Source organism: Apus apus, chromosome 4 (assembly GCF_020740795.1).
Source record: "Apus apus isolate bApuApu2 chromosome 4, bApuApu2.pri.cur, whole genome shotgun sequence".
Lineage (NCBI taxonomy): Eukaryota > Metazoa > Chordata > Aves > Apodiformes > Apodidae > Apus > Apus apus.
In genome coordinates this window covers 91033159-91056823 of record NC_067285.1, presented here as the reverse complement: position 1 = coordinate 91056823, position 23665 = coordinate 91033159, and the positions used below count along the sequence as shown (strand labels likewise).

The 23665-nt window shown below is 43.3% G+C and overlaps 1 protein-coding gene and 1 long non-coding RNA gene across 5 annotated transcripts in view; one reads left to right on the top strand and one right to left on the bottom strand.

Moving 5' to 3' along the window:
* RBM47 (RNA binding motif protein 47) overlaps positions 1-23665 on the bottom strand; it is a 78236-nt gene that overhangs the window by 41656 nt on the left and 12915 nt on the right. The gene's annotated exons all lie outside the window — the stretch shown is intronic.
* On the top strand, positions 21-22867 carry LOC127383971 (uncharacterized). Of its 2 annotated transcripts, none has more exons than XR_007889344.1 (4): positions 21-199; positions 19399-19463; positions 22001-22161; positions 22531-22867. It is a non-coding gene; the product is annotated as an uncharacterized LOC127383971 (long non-coding RNA). The 2 variants fall into 2 exon arrangements; XR_007889345.1 differs by lacking the exon at positions 21-199 and adding an exon at positions 10730-10902.

Genomic DNA, 23665 nt, shown 5'->3' with positions numbered 1-23665 from the left:
CAGTGCTGGGACCACGGGGGCAGAGCCAGTGCTGAAAAGGTTGCCCCTCTTCTCTCCACCCTGTCTCCTGCAGGGAAAAAAGGGCACACAAAAAAGGGGAAACCTGCTAAGAGGGGCATGTAGGGAAAGCATGCCATGAAGGAAAAAAAACAAGAAAAAAGCTACATAAATGGTGCTATTAATAGATAATTTGCGGCAGGTAAGTAAGTCACGATAACCTTTCTCTGTATTGTTCTAAGGCTGCATGCAAGCCTAGGCATGCCTGGCTGAAAGCTGAGAGGGAATGCTTAATTTATGGGAGCACATACATTTCCAAGCAAATCTTCAACATAAGAGAGCAGTCATTCAAATGACAGCGAAAACTTCAAAAACAAAAATGAAACAAAAATACCTGAAATGGCATGATTTATGCATATGGAGCCTGAACACAAAGGTGGGGGGGAAACATGGCCAAGGCAACCTGTGATGGTTTACCTTGCAGGTAGAAGCTCTGCTCCTGCGTCTCAGCTTCTTGGGAGTGCCTCAGAGTTAAGGCTCCACCTGTGCTAGCCAGAGCTTTCCCAGCAAGTTAACAATTACAAGCAGAGGGCAGCCGAAACAGGTTAGCAGTGCTGTCAAGGTGCCACTGCCCTCCCTGAGGAGGAGCAGGCAGCTGCTGAGCTTGGGAAGGATTCAGAGGCTGGGACCCGGTGGCTGCTCCCAAGCTGGGGAGACTCTTTCTGGACCTGCAATGACAGAGGAGCTATGGCAAAATCTAGGCTAGATTGTGTGTCCTGATTTTGTGATACTGCCTCGTTTGTCATGGCATTTCAGTCCTGGTTTGGGGAAGAGTGGTTGATTTTGTCTAATCTAGGATCCCTGACTTCAGCAATATATATTTTAATGCACAAGTTTGAGGAGAAAATCTACAATGCCAGCTGCTCTAACTTGCCAGATTAGCTACTAAAACCTGCCACATAGTGCAACAAGGAGTGTATCCCTGTGCTGGGTTTGCTGGATCCTGTACAGCCTTGCACATGGATAGGGTTGTCCATGCCCAGTGATGCTGGGCTGAGGTCTGGTCTGGTTGGAGAGGCTTTGTCTGCCCACAACACTGCAGTGTACTCAGGGGTGGTGGCCAGGGGCATGGCTGCATCCAGCTCACCAGCTGGCATGCACGTGTGACATCTTTCTGCCAGCGCAGCAATGCACTGTGACTGGACTTGAGCAGATGTGCCACAGAAAGCAGGAGTGACTTTAGTGATCCAGGACTCTACAGGGGTCTTCCTTAGAGCTCAGGCCAAGTCTGCAAGGGCTGATGCATGGCCAGCTGTAGTGGCAATGCGAGCCCCATGGCTGCAGCCCGTGCTGCGTGGTGCACCAAACGCACACCAGCCGGCTCAGCTCTCCAAGGTGCCACCATTTGTTGTGGGTCCTTTTGGGTGTGGTGGTCCCTTCTGCCAGTCCACTTCCCCCGCCCCTCCGCTTTTGCCTGGAAAAGGAAAGGCAGAAGGGGAAGCTCACACAGATTTGGTATTTAAGGACACCGTGGCAGCATGCTGTGACTCCCTGGTATAACAGGCTGTTGGCACAAGCCGAGAAGGCATATGGACTTCCCTACAGCTGCTACACACAATCCTGCTGCTGTAGGACAACCTGCAAGACCTGACAATGTATTTTGCATAAGCCTTATTAGTTCCCAACCATCAGCCTATATTCCCTCTAGATAAAAACACTCACAGCTGCTTTACAGCATTTACTCCCAATCTGTGATGAAGAGTGCTGTGACAAACGCACAGGGGAGGGAGACCCATCTTCTCAGCTTCTCAGGCTTGTGGTGGGTCACTTGCCAGAACACATTAGCTTCTCAGTACCTGGCTGATCCCCTAAGCTGTAAGAGGAAATAGTAACAACCTGCTATATTCCACAGAGCTGCCTGGGGTCTCAGCTGTGGCTGTCACCTCCCAGACACCCAGGCAGAAATAGTGGTCTTATCTGAAAGAGCTTATCTGCACTTAAGACGCTGCCTAACCAGCTCTGGGGAGGAGCAACTGCTTGAAGCAGTCTTGCTCCACCTAGTATCGAAAGCTGCTCCCAGAAAGGTGGATTAAGTGGGCGAGAGGGGAGGTCCAGGCATTCTGATTCTCTTTCCTGCTTGGATGAGGACTCTACTTAAGATGTCTCAGATATTCCCTACGACACCTGAGTGGAAGAGACCATATTTCTGTTAAAAGGCCTGGTTTTGCAAATTGGTGTTTCATTGTTGAGGAGGCATTTCAGCAGAAGACTTGGGAGGAGCACTGCCCATCTAGATCAGATCTAGATTTTATCATCATCATGTTTCATGTCATGACACTGCTGGTCTGGTCTTTGGCAAAGTTGGAAACTGAAGCTGCAGTGGTGAGATTTGGAAGTGGACAAGCTGCATGCTGGCACTCAGGTTGTGGAGCCAGCTGAAATTTAGTTTGCCTGGCAGCACAGACAAGGTCACTGGCTGTTATGGGAAGGTTGTACAAATACTCACTTTTCCATGGTGCTAATACTTCTGCAAAGTATGTTACTTGGGTACAGATCTAAGAGAGTTAAATTGCCTGGAGTATTGACCCACTGCAGAAAAAGGACTTTGGAGAAACTCCATTATCAGTCACAGCTGCGGGGTGTAGCTACCACAGGAAAATGATGGTGCTGCTATGGTACAGCTGAAGTTGTATCATGTCATCCTGGACAAATAGAACAGTGGATAATTTGATGGGCCCTCCCACTAAATCTGCCCTTGTAGATAAGCTGATATAATGCAACAGAAACCAAACATTTTGTCATTGTTGCACAAGCAATAAGAAAAAAACCAAAACCCTCTTCCCTACTTGCATTTGTACAGCTACCACCTTGTGAAAACTCAGTCTTTCCTTCACACAAGCTCATGCAACCTTTTCTCCGGTGTTTAGAGGTTAACCTCAGAATGAAAATGATCCAAAACCAATGACTTTTACCTTTTTTGTAAGGAAGTGATAGCAGTAGCAATTTTATAGGGTTTTACATGTGAAATAAAGTTGTGAACATTAACGACTGCACTAAGTACCATTGTGAGGCATTTCCCTGAAGTGCTGTTGCCTTTGACTCTTCAACAGGCTGGGATAGGCTGAGATAAAATAATTTCCCAAAGGTCACGCAGCAAGACAGTACCATGACCACAGTGGTACTGCAAGTATCATTGCCTGTGTTCCTGAAACAAGTGTGACCAGCTTCTGGCCAACCCAAATTGAACATGCTTTTCCCTATTGCCCATTCTCAGAGATGGGGTTTTCACAACCGAGGCTCAGAGAGAGGCGAGTGCTTCTCATGAGGCCAAGTCTGCCCCTGTGTCACCGGGTCCAAAGTTCCCAGCCCCACGCTTTCACAGATATCCGGGGGTGGTTTCTGATTAACACACGGCTGACAGGAGAGACTGTGACCCACGGAAACTTGGTGTTTCAGTCTCTTCTCAGTGTGCAACCTTTGTCACAGCACAGGTTTCAAGGGCAACGTAACACTTGCATATTTACTCACTGCAAATGGAGGAGGTGCTGGGTTGCACAGCACACAGACTGCAGAGTCAAACATTAACTTAGTAGAGACACTGTGTAACTACAGACTGGCTTGTGAGTAAGTAAAGTAGAAGATACGGATATTAAAAGTCAAAAAGCACCTAAAATTCACAGGCCTTTGGGCAAAGCACTTCCAATGAAACACCTATTTACTTATAAAGTGTTAGCAGTCCTAAAAATAACTAGATCAAACAAAAAAGTTAAAATGTGGGGATCAGATAACATAAGGGAAAATTTCTGTGAATCTTGAGTGGGGTTTAATTTTGTTCCAGTTCTCTTTCAAAAGATGCGTTTGTATTTCACCCTGCATCCCAACATTTGCTTTGGAAAACACTACAGACAGATCCAGAGGGGCTACTGTGGAGGACTGGAAAACTTCATATTCTCAGTAAAGAACCTCCTGTATCTGAGCACATGGTGCTGTCAGGAATAAGTTCAGACCCATCCTCAAGCAGTGTGTTGAAACCACCTCCCCAGGAAATGCTGGAACGGCACTGATTGCCTCCAACGGGAGCAATGTCCCCTCCTCTGGAGCAGAAGGACTAACAACTGCCTGCTGCAAAAGAAACAGGTGGGAGGGGAAAAATAATCACTGTGAGCCACGACAGATCGTTATCGTACAGGAAAATAGCAGAGACGTGAAGTGTGAACTGAGAGGGCTCTTCAGTGGTGGCCTGAATGTGGGACGCACGAGGACACCTCTCCAGATGTGGTGGCTTTGGCTGGGTGTCTGGGCCCTCATAAATTGTACCTGGCCATGTCAGCAGTACAAGAGCTAAAGCTTTGCAATATCTGTTCTTCCCTTCAGTTCATAATTTAGTATCTTCTGCTGATATTTCAGAGAAAAGTGCCCTGTAGATCTTCATCTACTGCAAAATGATTCCTCAGCTCTGGACAGACAAAGTGGTTCTCAAGCTGATAAGAGGAAAGAGATAGCAAAAGAATTATTTACAAACTGCCTCTATTAGCTGGTCCCAGAGCTGTTTTGCTAGTGGTTGCACTGGGTATAGGATCAATCATCACGATTCCCTTGGAGGGAACAGACTTTGCAAAATACAGGAGATATGCAAGAAATCTTGCTCAAGATTTACAGAGAAACTGAATGTTGATGGGAAAGAATATTTGCAGGCAGTCTCTGTTGAGCTGGTTTGTTAAATACTTGGTGAACAAGGAATGGGCAATGCTGGTACAAAATCATATATTCCCAGGTTATAAACTCCTATAAAAGAAGTTTTATTCAAAAAAAATAAACCACCTCATCCCATCTTCCTTGTTCACTCCCTATTTGCAGCTTTTTTTGGGGCAAAAATTGTATTTCAAACCTTATAATGTAACGTTTTCTCAAGAGCTGCCTATTTTGACTTTATGTGTTGGGTATGACCACACTATGCTGGTGATTTAGCAACTTCACATTGCAGGCAGATATTTCAAAATATTCCCTTCTTCATAGCTGTTCAACCGCTTTTACATGTATTGCTGCATTGCATGATGCCACCCCACAGTCATGCTTAGGAAAGGATCATGTTGGAAATGTGATGGTTTAAAATCACAGATGTATATTCCCCATGGGCCTGATTTTAGTGCAAAAGTCCCTCAGTTAAGCTGCTTCTGGCATTTCCCTGATGTGATGATTACTGAACAGGGAGAATGTCAGGTTTGGGCTGTGATAGCACTGGTTTACTCAGGATCCTCATCATGCATTCAGGGGGGTCAGTGTGGTTTGTGTGTTTGAGCAGTGTCTCCATCATGTCCTTCATCGCTCATGTCTACCTCTGCAGACTGGGAGAAGAGGAGCAAACGGGCAGGTTGGCAGTTGTCTGGGGGGAGATGCTCCCAGGAGCACCTGCAGCACCAAGAGTGCCTGGCAGGCACATCTTTCCTATGGAGCACCTCTCCTATGAAGACAGGCTGAGAGAGTTGGGGTGAGTCAGCCTGCAGAAGAGAACTGTGGGGAAACCTTGTAGTAGCCTTCCACTACCTGAAGGGGGCCTAGAAAAAAGATGGGGACAAACTTTTTAGCCTGTAGTGATAATACAAGAGATAATGGTTTTAAACTGAAAGAGGTAGATTTAGACTAGATCTTAGGAAAAAAATTTTTACAATGAGGGTGGTGAAGCACTAGAACAGGTTGCCCAGAGAGGGGTCTCTTGAGGAGACTGAAGGGCAACCTCATTAATGTTTACAAATATGTAAAGGGTGAGTGTCAGGAGAATGGAGCCAGGCTCTTCTTAGTGATGTCCCATGATAGGACAAGGAGCAACGGGTGAAGCTGGAGCATAGGAGGTTCCATGTAAACATGAGGAAAACTTTTTTCACTGTGAGGGTGACAGAGCACTGGAAAAGGCTGCCCAGGGAGGTTGTGGAGTCTCCTTCTCTAGAGACATTGAAAACCCGCCTGGATACATTCCTGCTCTAGGGGAGCCTGCTCTGGCAGGGGGGTTGGACTAGATGATCTTTTGAGATCCCTTCCAACCCCTGAGATTCTGTGATTCTGTTGTAGAAGCCTCATCCCTGAAAAAATTCAAGGTCAGGTTGGATGGGGCTCTGAGCAACCTGATCTAGTTGAAGATGACACTGCTCACTGCAGGGAGGCTGGACTAGATGACCTTTAAAAACCCTTTCCAACCCAAACCATTCTGTGATTCTATGATTATGACTGCTTCAGGGGGGAAAACAGAGTGTGTTGAACCTTATTTTTCAAAGAACTCACTTCTCACTTAGACACCAAAATAAGCCTGAGCCAAAAACGTAGCCTCATAGATTATCTGGGCACAAGTGTCACAAGAGGAGCTGCAAAGAGTGAAGCGATTTTACAAATCAGACCTTTTCCCAGGGAAGTTGGTGTGGCAGCCACTACCTCCCAGACTGTGTTCAAGCACCTCAACCACCACCCCAGGGCATGGGGCTTCCCAAGAGCCAAGTCACCTGCAGCAGCCACGGAGGGTCCGCAAGGAGCACCTTGCAGCGGGTGCTGTTTGCCACACAAATGTGTTGCCAGACATGAAAGGCAGGTAGGAATAATATATACTGGAGTATTTATAGATTTATGTGACTGTTGTTCAGAAAATGTAAAAGTTTGAAAAATTAAACAACAAATACAGCATTTTTACTAATTTCCCCCTTCAAAGGGATATTACTAGGAAGAGAGATGACTTCTACTTACATTTCAGTTAAGACATTTTTAATTTAGTTTTCTCTCAAGACACCTTGGGTTTTACAATGCTTTGGGTCATCTGAATGGGTACATGGAGCTGTAAAAAGAAAGAATTTCTAATAAAAGAGTTCTCCACACATGTGTTGCTAACAATGCCTTAATTCTACTTTCTTAGGCTTTAACATCAAAGCTGAAACTAGTCTGTAGCCATTTTAGCAATGAGCAATCTTCTAGCACTGTCCTTAGCACCTTATGTTAGATTTGGGTAAATATTTGTCATCTAATTTAGTGCCTAACACTTGATGACATGAAACATCTTAATCAGATTCTGCAAGTGTGTCTAGTTTCTTTGAATGAACCCCTGAAGAAAAGTGACCTTTCTATTTAAAAATAATGTTTAAGAAGATGATGCACATGGAGATTTTATAGTGAAATGGAAAAGCTAGGTCTGAATCAGCCTTTCCAGCAGATACTGCCAAGCAGATGAATGAAATATTTTTTGTTCTTACTTGCCTTGCTGAGAATCTCAGAGGAGACACTGATACAGATCTCTGTGAGGCCAGTTCCTGAGAACTGTGCTTAAATATTTGGAAGCTATTATTTACTGCTTAATTATCTCCATGCAATGAAAAACATCCCTCAGCTTCAGTACACAGATGTCTTTTACAGCATGTCCACCACATCACCAAATTCAAGGCACAAAAAACAACATTTGTAGATCAGTGGGAGGAAGGTCTGCTGGGCTGATCCACACAGTAGACCTCTTAATTTGTGGCTTTTCTATCATCTACCCATGAGAGATATTTGACTGCTTCTTCTCCCTCTCTTCTGGGGTAAGGGAGCTAGATGGCAACCACAAAAATGTGAGCAAGACTGAGAATGGTTAGGCTGGTGTTAGGGACTTGAATAGAGAATCACAGAGATTAGCAGTGGGGTTCAGGAGGAACAGGAGTTGTGAACTGCTTACAGGGCAGGTGATAGCTGGAAAGAAAGGTGGGGCAGATCTGGAAAGCATCTTGAATGTAGAAGAGAGAAGAGGAAATCCATAATTTCTGAAGGGAAAGAAAAAAATAGGATGGGAAAGCCTAGCTGTTGGGGTGACGTAAGGTGTTTTGGAGGGACAACTAATGAGACATAGTAATCACAGAATCACAGAATGTCTTTGTTTGGAAGGGACCTCCAAGATCATCTAGTCCAACCCTAGACCTAGCACGGCAAGCTCACCACTAAAGCATGTCCCTAAGCACCAGGTCCACATGCTGTTTAAAAGCCTTCAGAGATGGTGACTCCACCACTGCCCTGGGCAACCTATTCCAATGTTTGACAACCATTTGTGAGAAAGGAGAAAATGTATGATCTTCAAAGAGAAAATGAAGGATGAATTGGAAAGAGGAAGGGGTAAGTACAGAATTTACAGATGCTGGCTCTAAAGAAATGTGAATGAGTCAAGTAAAATAATTCTGTAGTGAAAGGACATATCCAAAAGGACAGCTAGTCCCTGGGTGAATGGAGAATTGGTGGGTCGTCCATTTTCAACCCAGGCATTTAGCACCACTCTACTGGCTGCTGGAAGCCACACTGGCACAAAGGTGGAAGAGATGGAGAGAGAAGAGGAAAGAGCCAGCCAGAGATGACAGTGCAAGAGGGAAACAGGGAGGTTGAGGCCAAAATTACTTGTGTGGTGGTGCTGGTCCTGGGGCAGGAGTGAAAAGAGGAGAGGGAACTGAAAGGGTAACTGTTCAGAGAGAAAAATGAAGCAATGAACCTTTTCCTGTTTATGATAAAAATAGCCCTAAGCAGATTTTCTTACTTATGAAAAATCTTCACATAAAAGGAGTCTAGGAGAACCAGCAATACCCTCTCTACGGTAGCTACATCACATGTGCAAATAAAATATGTTGCTAAACATGTGGGGTTTTTTCCTATGTAAGGACTAAAATCAGATATCACTTACTCCCGTGCACACACAACCAGTAACACTTTATGCTTATAATGTTCCTGTCCATTGTACAAAAGCTAGAGAATTGAGTAACACAATGTTCTGTACCAGAACACTGAAGCATTTAGCCAGTGTATCAGTTTCCCAGAGTAGTTTTATGGTATTTCTATTTTTTAGATCTTCAATTAATGCTCAAAGTAAATCTGTTTTTCCATGCAAAGGAATGATTTAAGAGAAAATCTGTAATGCCTACTCTGGCAAGCACATTGTTGCATTTTCTGAGGTCAATGGTAAACCTGTCTGCAGTTTGGCGTCCTGAGGCTCTCAGCATGGCTGCTGGGCAAATTCTGATTCAAACTCCCAAGTTATTAAATCAATCTAGTTCCTATACATGTTCCTAGAATTCAAAAATCTCTCACTGTCTTCTGCAAAATTCATGCTGTAACCTTTCAGCTTACGCAGACACTGTATTTTAAAAGCTGGCATACATAACCTGCTCAGCTCACTACTATGAAATCAGGAGCTGTTTGTTACATGTATTTCAGTGAAAAAATGTGCTGTTTTTTGGCACAGGTGCAGCTATTTGCAGTTTTCTGGCTCTCAGACCAGTTTACGTATTTACATATTTGAATTGAGCTGCATCTGTACCACCACCAGATCTTTGGCTTTGTAGATTCAAAATGGTCCCCTAACCAGAAGGGAAACAGCTGAAATTAAAGGGTGCATTTGATTCAATGTAGATCCATTTATTCCATGTGGATAATGAAGCTTATTGAAGTTTTTCCTGTGTTGTGAACTCCTAGCTGGATCATTTTTATGGTACTGCACATCAGTCATGAACAGCTAGATTTTTTTGCTTTGTAAATACAGGGGAATAGATGTCTGGAAACTGTTGCTCTGAAACAAGTTACATTCAGAGAACTAAATGAATATTACAGACCGTTATGAAGAAAGATGAGAAATCATATTTTAATTATTACAACAAAGGTCTTAAAAGATGCTTTAGGAAAGATTGCTTGGTGGCTGTCTACAAGTCACCCAACACTAATAAAATACCAGATTCCAAAAGCAAACCAGGAGCAGTCTGTCAATGTAGAGAAGTGTGAGAATGGTATCACAAACCTGAAACCAGCATTTTTCATGACTGGTTTTACTCTCCTTTATCTTTTTCAATTTGTCACCTCAATCTAAACACAAAGTCGACTAGTATTTTGGAATAATCCTGAAGTATCATACAGGGATAGCATTTTGTATTACAGTTACATACTTGTGGACTTTTATATGCTATTAATGGCTTACAGTTGCACAGTCTGTCCCTTGAAGGAATCCCAGCTCACCTGCTTAGCTATTTGCACATAGTGTTTTCACCTTCTTTGATATACAGTCAGCTCTGAAGGAAAACACAGTCTGAAATTATTAGAGCTAGAAATAATAAAAAAAAAATGATTCCTTTGTTCCATTATGGGTATTGGGAACATTTTGAGAGACAGAATGCATTTATGTGATCTCACACATTAGCCAGCTACTCGTTAAAAATGTTGGGATGGCTTTGCTTGGGAAACTGAGCATCTTGGCCACTTAGAAAAGGTTTTATTCTTATTAAAATACAGCACTGTCTATGAGAGTACCAGCCACAAGAACCATTCATCCTAGGGAAAGCCGCAAAGCTCTCATCTATTTAATTATTAAAATTTAAAACGGGATCTAGATCATGAACAGTGTTTCCGTACCCTCACTCATTGCTCAGGTAGGAAGCAAGGACACATGGCTGCTTGAAAATTGAGACCTGTGGGGGATGAGAACAGCCCAACACTACAGAGAACAACATCTCTGCTGTGTTTGGTTTGGGGCCAGCCAAGGCTGCATCTGCACATTTCCTATTTTCCACTTACATTTGCTTCACTAAAAATAACAAGTTACCTCCTGCTCGACACCAGGTCTGTGAGAGCCGAGGTGCAGAGCGCTCCAGAGCTGCGGTCCTCAGCTGCTGGGAGCCTGCCCTGCCAGCCAGCACCACCACCTCCCCACAGCCTCATTCCTCTCTGCAAGCTCATTTCTGGGCTGGGGCACCAGTTCAAGAGCCGGGCTTGAGAGCCTGCCACCAAGGCGGATCTCTTGCCATCCTCCTCCCACCTCAGTGTCCACTTTCAGCGTGGCCAGGAGGATGCCAGGAGAGTGGCCAGCAGCTTGGGAGCACCCGCACCACGGCCGGGCTGAGCTGTAACCCCAGCACATTTAGGGGAAAGGTAAGGTGTTTCTTCACATCAGGCTTCTCTCAGGAATGAAAGCAATGGCGTGTTGGAACAATGTCACTCCTGGATACAAACAAGTGAGGGCAGCTCAGCCAGCACAAATAAACAAATAGAAGCACAGAGGAAAGAAAAACTGCACCTTTTGGATTTGCTGCTATTCTTTACCTGCACATTTGACATTTAGATGCTATTACTGTGGATACTACTAATGTTAATCATGCTACTGATTAAATCTCAGTTACTGAGCCCATTTCTAATTCTTGGCTGATGCCACTTTATTAATAGGTTGAATACAATTTCATTTGCTGCAGTTACATAAATCGTCACTGTCAATCAATATTTTCTTAGGGTGCTAAGCCCACAAAAAACGTGCACCAGGCAGAGCGGTGATGAACATAAGCCTCTGGGATCACACTGTGTGTGAGTCTGAAATTCCAGGCTATGAGTCAGTCTGCAGACTATGTGGCAGAGCCTGCAGTGATCTTTTGCAAAAAATGGCACATGGATTAATGGTTGCTGAAACTTCATTTTCATCAGTGTGTTAGTCAATGTTTTGGGTGCTAGCATCTTGCTGATTGCATTCTTTGTTAAGGAACAGAAAAGAAAGAGGTAGCTTGCAGCTCATTTGGCATGCAGATCTCCCACCCATGATACTCTATCTCTGAGGGGGAGAGATGAAGGAGAGATTAATTTATACCAAGGAATTGCCACTGTTTAAACAAAGCACCCTCCATCCCAGTGCTACTCGTGATGCTGCTGGTTGTCAGGAGCTCTGCAAGCTTCTGAGCTTCTGTGGACAGCAGAGCTGCCAGTGGGTGTTCTGAAGGAATTTATTTCTGTTGCGCAAATAGTTTATTGTGTCCCATGCCCCAGGTTAGCATCCCTTGCGTGCCATATGGGACAAGACAACACATTTGTTTCATCCTGAAGATTCTGTTCCTTTCACACTCTAACTGGAAATGGAGGTAAAGGGGTTGTATTGCCTTAATTCTGCTAAAACCCCTCTCTTGCCATCTGTAGGCCCATTTGAAGTACTATATGCAGGAATGAAAGAAGATAAATTATGTTCTAGAGAAGGTGAAAGGAATTCTGCACAGCCTTGTTAAAAATGCATATTCTGGGAAATATATCTCTAGAAATTAAATATTGTACTGATTTTATGCCAGTTGAGTGAAGAAGGAAGTGGCAGGACTATGGCAGTCACTCAAAACCAGGTTTCACCCCTTTCATATTATTGGTGACATTCTTTTAGAAACCTGTGTCTCCAAGGTCTTTTTTGCCTTGTGACTAAGACGCAGAAGCAACAACCAAGTTAAATGCTTGCATTTCTAACTTAAAGAAACATGATACTGTGGTCAGTCAGAATCTACCAAGTTGTCTGGGACATCACATATGATTTGAGACAACTTCTTTTAACCTAACGAGTCTGCAAGGTAGTTGTACTATTTCAGATAAGTTCTGAGCCGGCGCTTATCATCTGAGGGCTTCACAGCAGAGCTTTATACAATGTGTCTAATATCAGGAATAAGTTGTTTTATCCCCTCTGAGACAAAACCTAAAAATGTTTATACAGTTAAGGGAACTTAAAAAATGCAGATACCATTTATAATTTTTTTATAAAAGTCTGTATCTCCGACAGTACAAATATGTACAGATCTCAAAAAAGAAGTCCATATGAAAACATGCCCTAACTCCCTGCAGCCACAGAAAAGAAACTGCCAGCTTGCAACATGCATTTGAGAACAAATTTGGTGCAATTCTGATGTTTGTGCATCTTTGTGCTCACAAAATCTGCAATGCCACTTTTGCTGTGTTTTAAAAAGTATCCTAAAATATTTTTTTAAGTGTTTTTTTTTTTTTTAATTATTCTTTAAATATATATATATATACACAAAGCCCTAAGCAATTGAAATATGAGTGGGTTTTTTTTCTGATTTTGTAACATATATTGCTTGTGCTGTGCCACACTGGCACTCAGATTATAAACTTACAAAACACAGTGGGCCAGAATCAGTTGGTCAGAGACTTCCCTCCTCACAGCTTCAGACCTAAATGCAATGGAACTGCACTGATGTAATATGCTTTAACAAAGTGCTCATCATTGCTGCAGTATAAAGGAGGGACATAAATAATGCTTTTTTTTTGTTGTTGGTTTGAAGATAAGCAAGTTAATTTAAAGTACTGTAGTGCTTCCTGCTATATGTTCTGAAGCATAAGGGCAATACAAGTTCTGCTGTATTGCTGTGAATGGTGTTTTACTTATTCAGAGAATAGAGGAAGAACTTGGGGTTGTTTGTTAATCCAGAAACTTTGCAAAAATTGTTTTAGTTTCATGAAAGAAAGCTCAAAGGTCAATTCTGAATCTTTCTGTAAGGTTAGGGGACACAGAGAAGAAGGTGCTCTAGGCTAAGTCAATCCTGTCAGGCTAGTTCAACGGGGCTAAAAAACCTTCCTAGAGTAAATAGCTGGGAGCCCTACAGCACATGTGGGCAGCACAGCTTTAAAGAGATTAGCCTGCATCTTACTGGACCCCCAGCCAACATACACCATTGTGCACTGCTTCTGCCACTGTGTCCTGCTGGCTTCCTCTGCATCAGGTACCTACAGCCATGGTATAGCTGAGGGAGTACCCACCCACCACAGGTTCTGTGGTACCACTGCTCCTTGCAGTGCTCTTTGCTCCAGCTCAAGCACAGATGGGAAGAGAGAGCACCTTCAATTCATCTATGCATCAGAAAATCAGCACAAAATTTTTTTACTATCCAAATAAAAACATTATGAACAGTATTATTATTTCAGATTTTTGGGGCCCATATAGCACAGTAGTCTGTCTGCAGCAGTGACCACTGACCCATACAGAAGAGGAAAAGCAAGACAAGCATAATTAATCTTTCCTGCAATTCCTCTTCCAGCCTCCAACCACTTTCAGCTCAGGGGACTCCTTGAGCCTGATGGAGTTTGCCCTGTGGTGGATCTCTCTTCCAAATACTTGCCCAGTCTTTACTTGAGTGCCTGCAAAAACTTCTGCAGCTAAGACACTCTTTTGCAAAGAGTTTCAAACATCTAGTATTTGCTGCATGAATTTGTTCTGAAAATGGCTCCTGCAGCTTTGTCCAACAGTCGCTACCTCTTGCATTGGAAGAGACAGTGAGCAGCTCACCCACACCCACCCTGTCCACACCACCTGGGATTTATAGACCTGAATTAATTCACCCTCAAGGCAGTTTCTTTGCCTGAGCCTACTCAGCCAGAAGCTTGGTATCACACCTATGTTTTGGCTGCTTGTTTCAAAGGAATTAAGGATTTTATTAATATGTTTTTGTTGCCCAGGCTCCCTGCACATCCTCACTGCAAAACTTCACACTCACTGGCTGGACACTGAACCTGCTGAATGTGGCATTGACACAAAGCGCAGTATGGGCCAATAATCCCAAATATTTAACTGCCAATGTGTCCTTGCAAGACATACAGAAATCCACCTTCATGCTTAGGCAATCAGTGTCCCAGCCACCTACAGCACAGCATGCCCAACACAGTTGCCTGACGATAAAGTTCAGTGTCTGCCCTCCACAGGCACATCCATGGGCAGACCTGCCCTGCAGGAGGGTTCATTCAAGAAATTTGAGCTGCTAAAATAAAGCATGTGTGTTCCTAAAATGAAATGGACATTGGGGAAAAAAGTTCTGCCTTGATCCAGTCTCCACTTTACTTCTCATAAGTACTGGGCATTATCTTCTCTTAACATATTGGATTTATGCAGCCTCTGCAACTTTGTTATACAGCTGTCAGGTACCCCATCTACTTTATACTTTTTCCAAAGATACAGGCTTCACTGGCTCTTGGCCCTCTGTAAAGTACAGGGAGATTTTGCTTTACTTGTACCACACTTGGGCTATTAAAACTAAGATGCCTTCATTCTTTAGGTGTACTTGCTAGCTTCTAGTTACACTACCTGACATCAAGTTTCCCTTCTGTCACATCATTCTGCCAGATTTTCATTTGACTCATGTTTTAATTTCAGTTAGCTGGAAGAGTCAGTCCGGAAGTGGAGTTTTTAATGACATGAACATCATCAACACTGTGAGCACACATATACTACTGTTAGCTGCAAATACCTATATGTGATGCTACTGAGCTAAATAATCCAACCAGCTGGACTCTGTGAGCTTTTCAGTTGCCCTCTGAAAGCCAGAAGTTCAGGATGAGCTCAGCAGATTTTTTTAAAAGCTGGTTTCCTAAGGAATTACTTCTAATACTTTATGGTTTTGCTATTTTAACTTCTCTCAGTAAGTGGTCTGTAATGGAAATTCTGCCTGATCATGCAGGTCTTGTTCAGGCAACATACTTTCAATTGATTTTACATCCATTCATCACAATTATTTGCTTTAAAACTGATTATATGTCTAGCTAGAACATGACCAAATATGATTTAAACCAAGTGCCTTGCGTTTAGCGCAAGTAACATACAGCTACCTGGTTTTCCTCCCATACTGGGATGGGAGAACATTTTTAATTGTTTACAGCAGGGTCAGCTCATCATAACTACATCTGTAAAAAACAGCCTGGCCAGCTGTACTCCTTACAGGTCTGTGTGTGCTAAGAGCAGGGCATACCCTTCTTACTAGACAGACCTTCCAGGCATCTGTTCACCTGCTGAAACAGGGCCACCCAACACTGGCATCCTAAAGAGGAGAAGCTAGAGCCAGGAGGGAATAGGTGGAGAATGTGAGGACAAAGATATCAAATACCTTAGGTTAATTGGCAACCAGTTAAATCTGATGTCTAGGCAAGCTCTGAGTATGTTGCAGTCAGGGCTGAAAAGGGTAGGTGCTGAGGGCTCACCTCTCTGCAACTTTAGAACTGAAGAGAACATGCTGATATTATTTATCTATATTTACTTATTTATTTCCACTACATTTTGAGATCAATACTACCGGCACAGATGTTTTGAAAGCTCTGCAGTGACAGATGCAGCAGAGGAAGATACTACTGCTAGAAAAGTGCAACGAAGCGATACCCCAGTCTCAGCTATCACAACACTGCTCTTGTTCCCCCAAACTGGACCCACGAATCCCTTATGTATGCTTATGGGTGGACTTTGCATGGTCATGGCCCTGATTCTGCTGCAGAGCAAGTCCCAAGTTAATAATTACATGTTTAGCATATTATGCAAGCATTCACTCCTGCCTCTTCACCAGTGTCCACTCTTCTGCTTTGTGATAGCCACTCCTTTTCTTGTTTGGTTTCACGCGCCGCAGGAGCACGGGTCCCATGGGCACCAGTGTTCCCTCCCTGGCCTCTCCTGCCCCGCGGCAGTGACCCCATGCTTCCTGGGGTAGGACCCATTTGCTGCTCTAGAAGCCTTTCTTCTGGATTCAAATTACTAAGATCAAAAGTTCAGCAGATCCGATCCTTGCTCAGTCTGAAAACATATTTATTTGATCCAGTGACCTGCCAGGTCTTCAGCAATCTTACCAAACCCATGAGAGGATTCTTGGCTCTCTTCAGAACTGGCATCACTTGTGCAGGCATAAACTGAAGGGCTGCTCTGAGGGAGAGCAGAGACAGGGGGGCTAGCAAAGGATCATAAAGCACTGTTTAGAGCCAGCAAGTTAGCATTAAAGAATGCTGCTTGCTTATGTAGAAAAACTGGGTGCCAGCTGCTCACCGACCCTGTTATTCAAGTTCTGCAGCCTGTAGAAAGGGGTCCTAGAATTAGGTCTCCCGGTCTGGTAGGGAGACACTTCTGGTGGCGGGTTTGCCTTGGGGTTGTTAAATACCTGGTCCATGTGATTGGGCTAATTAAAAGTTTTTAGCCAAACAAATCCCTGTTTGTGAAGGTATAAAAGCTAAGAGGATTAGATGTTAGTTAAACTAGACATAACTGAGAAACAAAGTTGTTGCTGTTAATGCTTAAAAATGCTACCCCAGTGCGTGCGAGTGAAAGGAGTGGATAACAAAATTAATCTGTGAAACAAAAGTCTCAGATGACAGTTAAATCAGGTATATTTCATAGAAAAAATGTCTCCCTTGAATTCAGTTATTGTCACATAACAGGGAAAGACTTTGTTCTATATACAGAAGGCAAAACCACCTTTAATTAAAATTGTTTGATCTCCACTATTCTTGTAAAGGAAATGTAAGTATTTTCTGTTATCCTAGAAGTTTGCTACTGAAGCCAAATAGCTATATAGGTATACATAAAAAACCCAAACCCAAACCAAAACAAAAACAGAAGCAGACAATTCTCTTTCTTGTTGTACTGACCAGCTGGGAAGTCAGTGGCTCTCAATGACTTTCCACCCTGTCCTTCCAGGGGCCTTCAGTTATACAGAATCAGCTTCTTTTGCATTTCTATGGGAATCAGAAGTGAACCGTTTTCTTCCCCTGATAAGGAACTGCTTGCAATAGCATCCTCAGTAAGGACAGATTAGGGAAAAAAGAATTTAGTTCCACAGCATATGTGTGCTGAAAAAATGTTCCCTCCCTACCAAAAAAACCACCAAAAATAGGCCATTAAAGCCTCCAGACTCCTCCTCGCCCTCTGAAAACACACTTTTGTCTTATGCCTGCTCAGAAATTCTTGACTTTCTTCCCAGCGAGACTGTTCAGCTCAGCAGCAGCCAGCAGCCCTCACTGTCAGCATGTGCTGCTACCTGTCATTTTGCCTTGTTTCACTGCTTCTTCCTGGGCAGACATCCCATGGATCCCAGGCTTTTATCTTGATGGCTCGGTTCTCCCCTAGCAGCTTCATTTTAGAACACTTGCTAATACTGTTAGCACTAATTCTTCTTTTATTTGAATATAAATACTTTGCTTGGGGACATAATAAGTATACACCTGATTTTGGAACCTCTGAAAGAAAGCTGTTGTGCTGATCAGTGCCAATAAGGGAGGGGGAGATGAAGAACTGCCTCTGTAGGAATAAATTAAGAGAAATCACATCAGCAAGCATTCCCAGGTGCTGGAAACCAACTGCACTCTGTAAGAGCCAGAGCAGTCCCTGGACACGCTTTGGACCCAACTTATTTAAATACCATTTGCCCAAACCAGAGGGCATATACTGCTCTCCCAGGCACAGGCTAGGAGTTAGGATGAGGTCTGGATCATTGCTAACATGCAGGTTGGGTGCAGCCGTTCAGGTTTTGAGGGGAGAGACAGCATCCTCCACTGGAGGCAGTCAGCCTCTGTGGCAGGAAGTGATTCTGGGCACATTTAGTTTACTAGGCAGAGATGCAGTTAATGAGGAACAGAGATAGTAAACCAAACCCCTTCTTCAACAACCAAAATAAAGAAAACTTTTACATCTGGAAATACTGGGGGCAGATGATCAAATAATTAGCACTGCAACAAGTTTGTACTGCCTGCAGCTAGAAGAACTGCTCTCAGCAGAAGCAGGAATGTGGCTGAGCCTGCAAAAACATCACGAGGGATCCATACCTAGTATTTTTGGGTGGTCTGCATATGTCACAGTTAAGTTTCCATGGAGCTGAAAGATCATTCAGGATCGATCTCCAATGTGAAAAACTCCTTCTCAAACCAGCTGCGGATGGCTTGGCTATCAAGTGCCAATGCCACATCCTGGCACTTGACACTCCTTCTGGGATGGTGAAAGTGTCAAAAGTATAGGTGTGTAAACAGCCTCCTTTCTTTCTATCACAAGTGGACCCTGGAAACAACACAAGCAAAGATCCTTTTTCCTTGCTTTTTCTCAACAAAATAAGAAAATCCATTTCAGTTTGATTTTTTTCTGTGGTGCCTCTTTTTGAAGTTTCCTAAAATTTCCACACAAGATGCTCCAAATTGAAAAGTGGAAATATTTTCCTTTGATTTTTTATTTTTAAACAGATCAGACTTTTTTTCAAACTTGACCCACATTTATAAAGACAAAATCCAGTTTTTGTAAGTGTGTTGTTTACATAGTGTTTTTCCCCAGCTGGAATCCTGATGAGCTTGCATATTGTAAAGATAAAAAGCACAGGTATGGATTTCAATGCCAATGTTTTATCACATGTGTGGGTTGGTGCTGGCTGTAGGTATGAAATACAAATTTGGTATATACAGATATTGCTGATGTAGTAGAAGGATTAAATAATGTCTCCTGGCCCTTTTACAGAAGGATGATTCAAGCAATCCATAAGTTCCTAGGCTGCTGCATAAGATTACAGCCTGATCACATGTGTATGGTGGCATAAACAGATGAATAACAGCAACTGTGTTTTCAGTCCCACCAACATCTCATCTTATTTTTTTTTAAATCACACAACACCTACACACAGTGCTTGGTTAAGACTGACAAACACAGAGCACAAGAAAATCAATATATTGTTTACTGTGTGTGTGAATCTCAGGAGGAAATAAGAGCTGGAGTTTCTCTGGAGTTTCTTTTTACTTTTTCTTTTTGTTTCTTTGTTTTGGTTTGGTTTGGTTGGGTTTTTTTGTTTGTTTTGTTTTGTTTCATTATGTTTGGGTTTTTTCCTTTCATTTAAGGAAACAAATCTGAGAAAACAGCAAGCAAGTGGTGAAAGCCATTAGCTGCAACGGGATTTCAAACGGTAAGTCCTTGCACAAGTGCACATGGGATTGGACTAGAGTGGGCAACAGCTGACCTGCTCTAAACCACTGCTGCCTGGCTGCCCCAAGGGGCTGTGGTTGGCTCCAGCACATGCCATGACCTTGCCTGTTTTGAGAACTGGAACAGTATTGCCCTTGACTTGAATGGAGGTAGGATCAAGCCCTACCCAGAAAGTTTCATACGCTACGTGTCATATGTGCATGCCAGCATTATGCAACAGTCTGAAAAATGAAAACCTGTCAAGCACAGAACTGGTGCACTCAAGGACATGTTGTTATTTGTTCTGCAGCTTTCCCACTCTAACAGGGATTAACAATATGGCATTGATAGATCCCATGATAAAGTCAATCAAAACCCTTCACTTTTTAACTTTCAGAACATGATCTAAACTTTTAAGGGAAATAGCTTCTTTCGCCTCAATTATTTAAAAAAAAAAAAAAATAAACTGAGAAAACAGTTACTTTTTCCAGCCTTCTCCCTCCACTTCTACTCTCCTTTGTCCTCCTGCTAGCATAATTCTGCAGCAGATTGAATTCATCTCCCAATTCCTTTATTTTTTCAACCAAGTTGGTAGGTATTGTAAGTCATCAACCTTTGCTTTCTGGAAATTCTTTGGTGTATTACTGCATAGCAGAGTGGTGTGACAAGGATAAAGAGATTAGAAGTAATTTCATATAACTCCTTCTTCTGTCAAAGTCTGCAGAGGGCTTTTACTGGTAGCTCTGAGTGTTGCTGAAATTCTTCATTAAAAGTGTTCAATACATGGGCAGGAACTCTCTAAGCACTGAAACACAGAGTAACCAAAACAGAGCAAGAGAAGAAGTATTAAATCAAATTCTGAACAGGGAGAGAATAAAAAGGAAAAAAAACCCCACAAAACAAACTGCTTAAGTATAACAACAATAAAAATACACATTATCTTCAAGGGGGTTGATGCCAATTCAGCTCTGAAATACAGAAAACCACTTGTTGATTTTCACCAGTTTCATGTAATTAGGCATAACCAGTGCAGGCACAGACTCTCCTTGACATTAGACAGCACAGGTGGCAAGGAGCTGCTCCTGGATGGCCAGTGCAGCAAGGTGCCATGGCTCACACAAAATTCAGGCTGTTTTCCCCAAAAGTTGTACCAGAACACTGTACATACAGCTTATGGCAAAATCTGGCCAGCAAATGAGGAGCTTTTCCTGGTAAGGTTGCTGGTCTGGGAAAGAAAGGAAGCATGGGGGAAAGAAGGAATTAAATATGATCTGGCTAACACAGCTGAGCCAGCCAACGCTTGCACTGCAGACCTTACCAAAGCTTTGAAGATGAAGAGGGTGGCTTGCATTCTCTGTGATGAGACATGAACAGAAGAGTGGACGGACATGAAATGATAATGACAGTCCTGAACTTTTCAAACAGTCAACATTGTGTGTTATAAAGCTATTGTCATGCACTGTAGGTCCTCCTAAAAGCTGATGACCTTGCAGAAGAACACAGACAGTGCTGATGAGCATGGGCGCAGGTGCATGAAAGAGAACACAGCGCTACCAAACCAGGTTAGGAGAAGAGTTCAAATGTTCAAATGCTGTGTTCCATATTAAAGGGGTGCAAACTCTTCTTTTGCCCTTAATTTTTTTTTTTTTTTTTTTTTTTTGTGGGGTCATTGGTCTTTTTCTGTGAATGATCCACCCAGTAGTTTTCGTAAGCATGTTCACAATGTGGGCTTGCTCAATGAAGGCTGCAACAGGATCCGTCATGTTTCAGCCCACCTGGGACAAGAGGTTTCATCCTTATCTTCAGACATTTGTTACATGTGAGGGAGGGTGCTCTGCATTAGTTTCTGCCTCTGGATTTCAAGCTGTTTGGCTAGGGGCTGCCTTTCCTTCCAGTATCTGCAGTACCCAGTGCAATGGGCATCTTTCATTTATCTGCTTTTGCTTTGGAGCAATATATTAAAAGAACTGAATCTTTGCCAGTTCACACTGGCTAGGGTATTTAATACATTCAGCCTCTGATCCTGCGCCTTTCAGGTCACAGAGGCTTTTGAGATGGCTCTGGGGGAGGAAAAGCAGCCCTCTTGCACAGCTGTATCTCAGCCCTAGTCTGTCTGAAGGCAAAGTGCAAAGCCCAGGGAGCACTATGAGGTGGGTGCCTCCAAAGTCCACAGGCCCATCATCTCAGTCTCCTACCAATCTCCTGGTTTTCATCTGAAAACAGCTTAACTTCAAGTAATTATCACTTGCAATTAGCATCCACCAGGAAAAGGAGAGCCAAACACCCTTGCAGCATGGGGTGGATTGCTACACTTGATTCCTGCTTTTAAGATCTCTGAAAGATGTCATGTGGTGGTCAGTGATGTGCCAGACATACTCCCTAATGGAGGAAATGTCTAACGCTAGAAGACTTAGCAAGGGTAGTTATCCCAGGCCTCAGCACTCACCTCACTCTATGTTTTTCAGAATGTCTTCCTTCTTTATCCTCCTATCTTTTCTTATCATACTAAGGACACCAGTCTATTTATCTTTTCCACAGACTGTTTTTCCAGCCACAACATTGTCAGTGGAAGAGGCTACCCCTGCGAGACACTGGTTACCTGCCCTGCTGGACCAGGCTCAACAGCTCTCTAGCAGGAATGTGTGTGGGACCGTTGCATCCAGAAACTAACCCCTAAGCCAGCGTAATTCAGAGCATGGGTGAGTCCTGCCCTGAGAAGCCAGTGTTTGTTCCTGCCTTTTTTACCCATGGACATGCAGGGATGTGGATAAAACAAAAACAGGTCATGGGGTAGAGGCAATATCCTGGGATTTTCCCTTCCCAGCCCAAAAACTAATAAGCAATTGATGGTGAGGATGGCTCTTCATGTGGGTTCTCCTCCTGGGCCTGCAGCTTCCTGGCTAGGCAATGACAGGGGGCTGGCACTTCCCACCCCAGCCTCTGGGTAGGCACCCTGACACAAGCTCTCTTGTCCAGAAGGGACTGAAGCATCACAGGGCTTCCCCTGGGTACTCTCCAACCCGGCAGGCAGTACCTCTGCCCTCACCCCCATGTTTCACTATGTGAAGGTGCAAGCCTGGATCTGGATGGATGCTACTGTCCCCGTGCATGAGATAGTGAGCACTGCAATGTGCTGCTCCCCCTGAGAAGAGCCAGAGGTCTCCTGATGCACCTGATATTTGGAAGCTGGGTGCTGCAAATCGGATCCTGCACTGCTTTGGACAGTGGCCTCCTTCGCTTGCTGTGCAGTGCAGAGGGTGACCCTGCCCCAGCAGAGAAGCTGGGCTCAGGCACCAGTGGTGGCTGCTGTCTCCACACTCTCCCAGAGACATCGGAGGGGACACGGTGCCTGACACATGAGAAAGGAGAAGTCCTAGCTAAGGCAAATAAACAGGCTCTTCCTTACTGCTTTCTGTCCTCTCTCTGCACATGGATCCCGTGCATCACTGGCAAAGTCATTTAAACCAAGCTTGGTGCAGATGGTCACCAACTGCACGTTCCTTATTTTCGAGTGGGAACATTTTCTGGTCTGAAATTTGCTTGCAGAAGCAAAGAGCACTTAGAGCTGCAACTGAGCTCACTGGGAAATGCACTTTGAAAATGTGGATCTTAAGCAAAACTGAGATTTCTGTAAAACAGAGTCATAAGGCAAGCAGTGTGAGTGACTCATAAAGCTAGCTGAAGTAAAATAAATAAATACATAAATAAATAACAATTGGTCAAATTTTAAAATGAAATGTTATTCTAAAGGAAAAATAGTGGTTGCATTATTTTGAAAATGTAGAAATAAGACTTCAACTTATTTGCATATGTTTATTTCTGATCACCCAAAATAGCCTCTTAGTCTGACAGAAATCTATAGCTAGAGCTTGTTAACCCTAACACACATTTTTCAATGAGCATGACCTTTAACTAAAAAAGTTCAGCTGTGCCTGACCCTGGTATCCTAAACTGAACAGTCAAAACTATGAAAAACTTCTTAATTTATATTCTGTGTCCCTCTCTTTTTAGTAGATACATACCAAATGGTTGTTATGCAGATTATCTCATTACTCTTTGTAAGAATTTAAATGCTATAGAGATTAATGCCATTAAAAAGCCAAAAAGTCATAAATCTGTCCTCAGAGCAGAACAATGCAAGAGCATGAATCATTTATGTCCTGAACAGCAGAAGACAAAAAAAAAAAAAACAAAACAACAAAA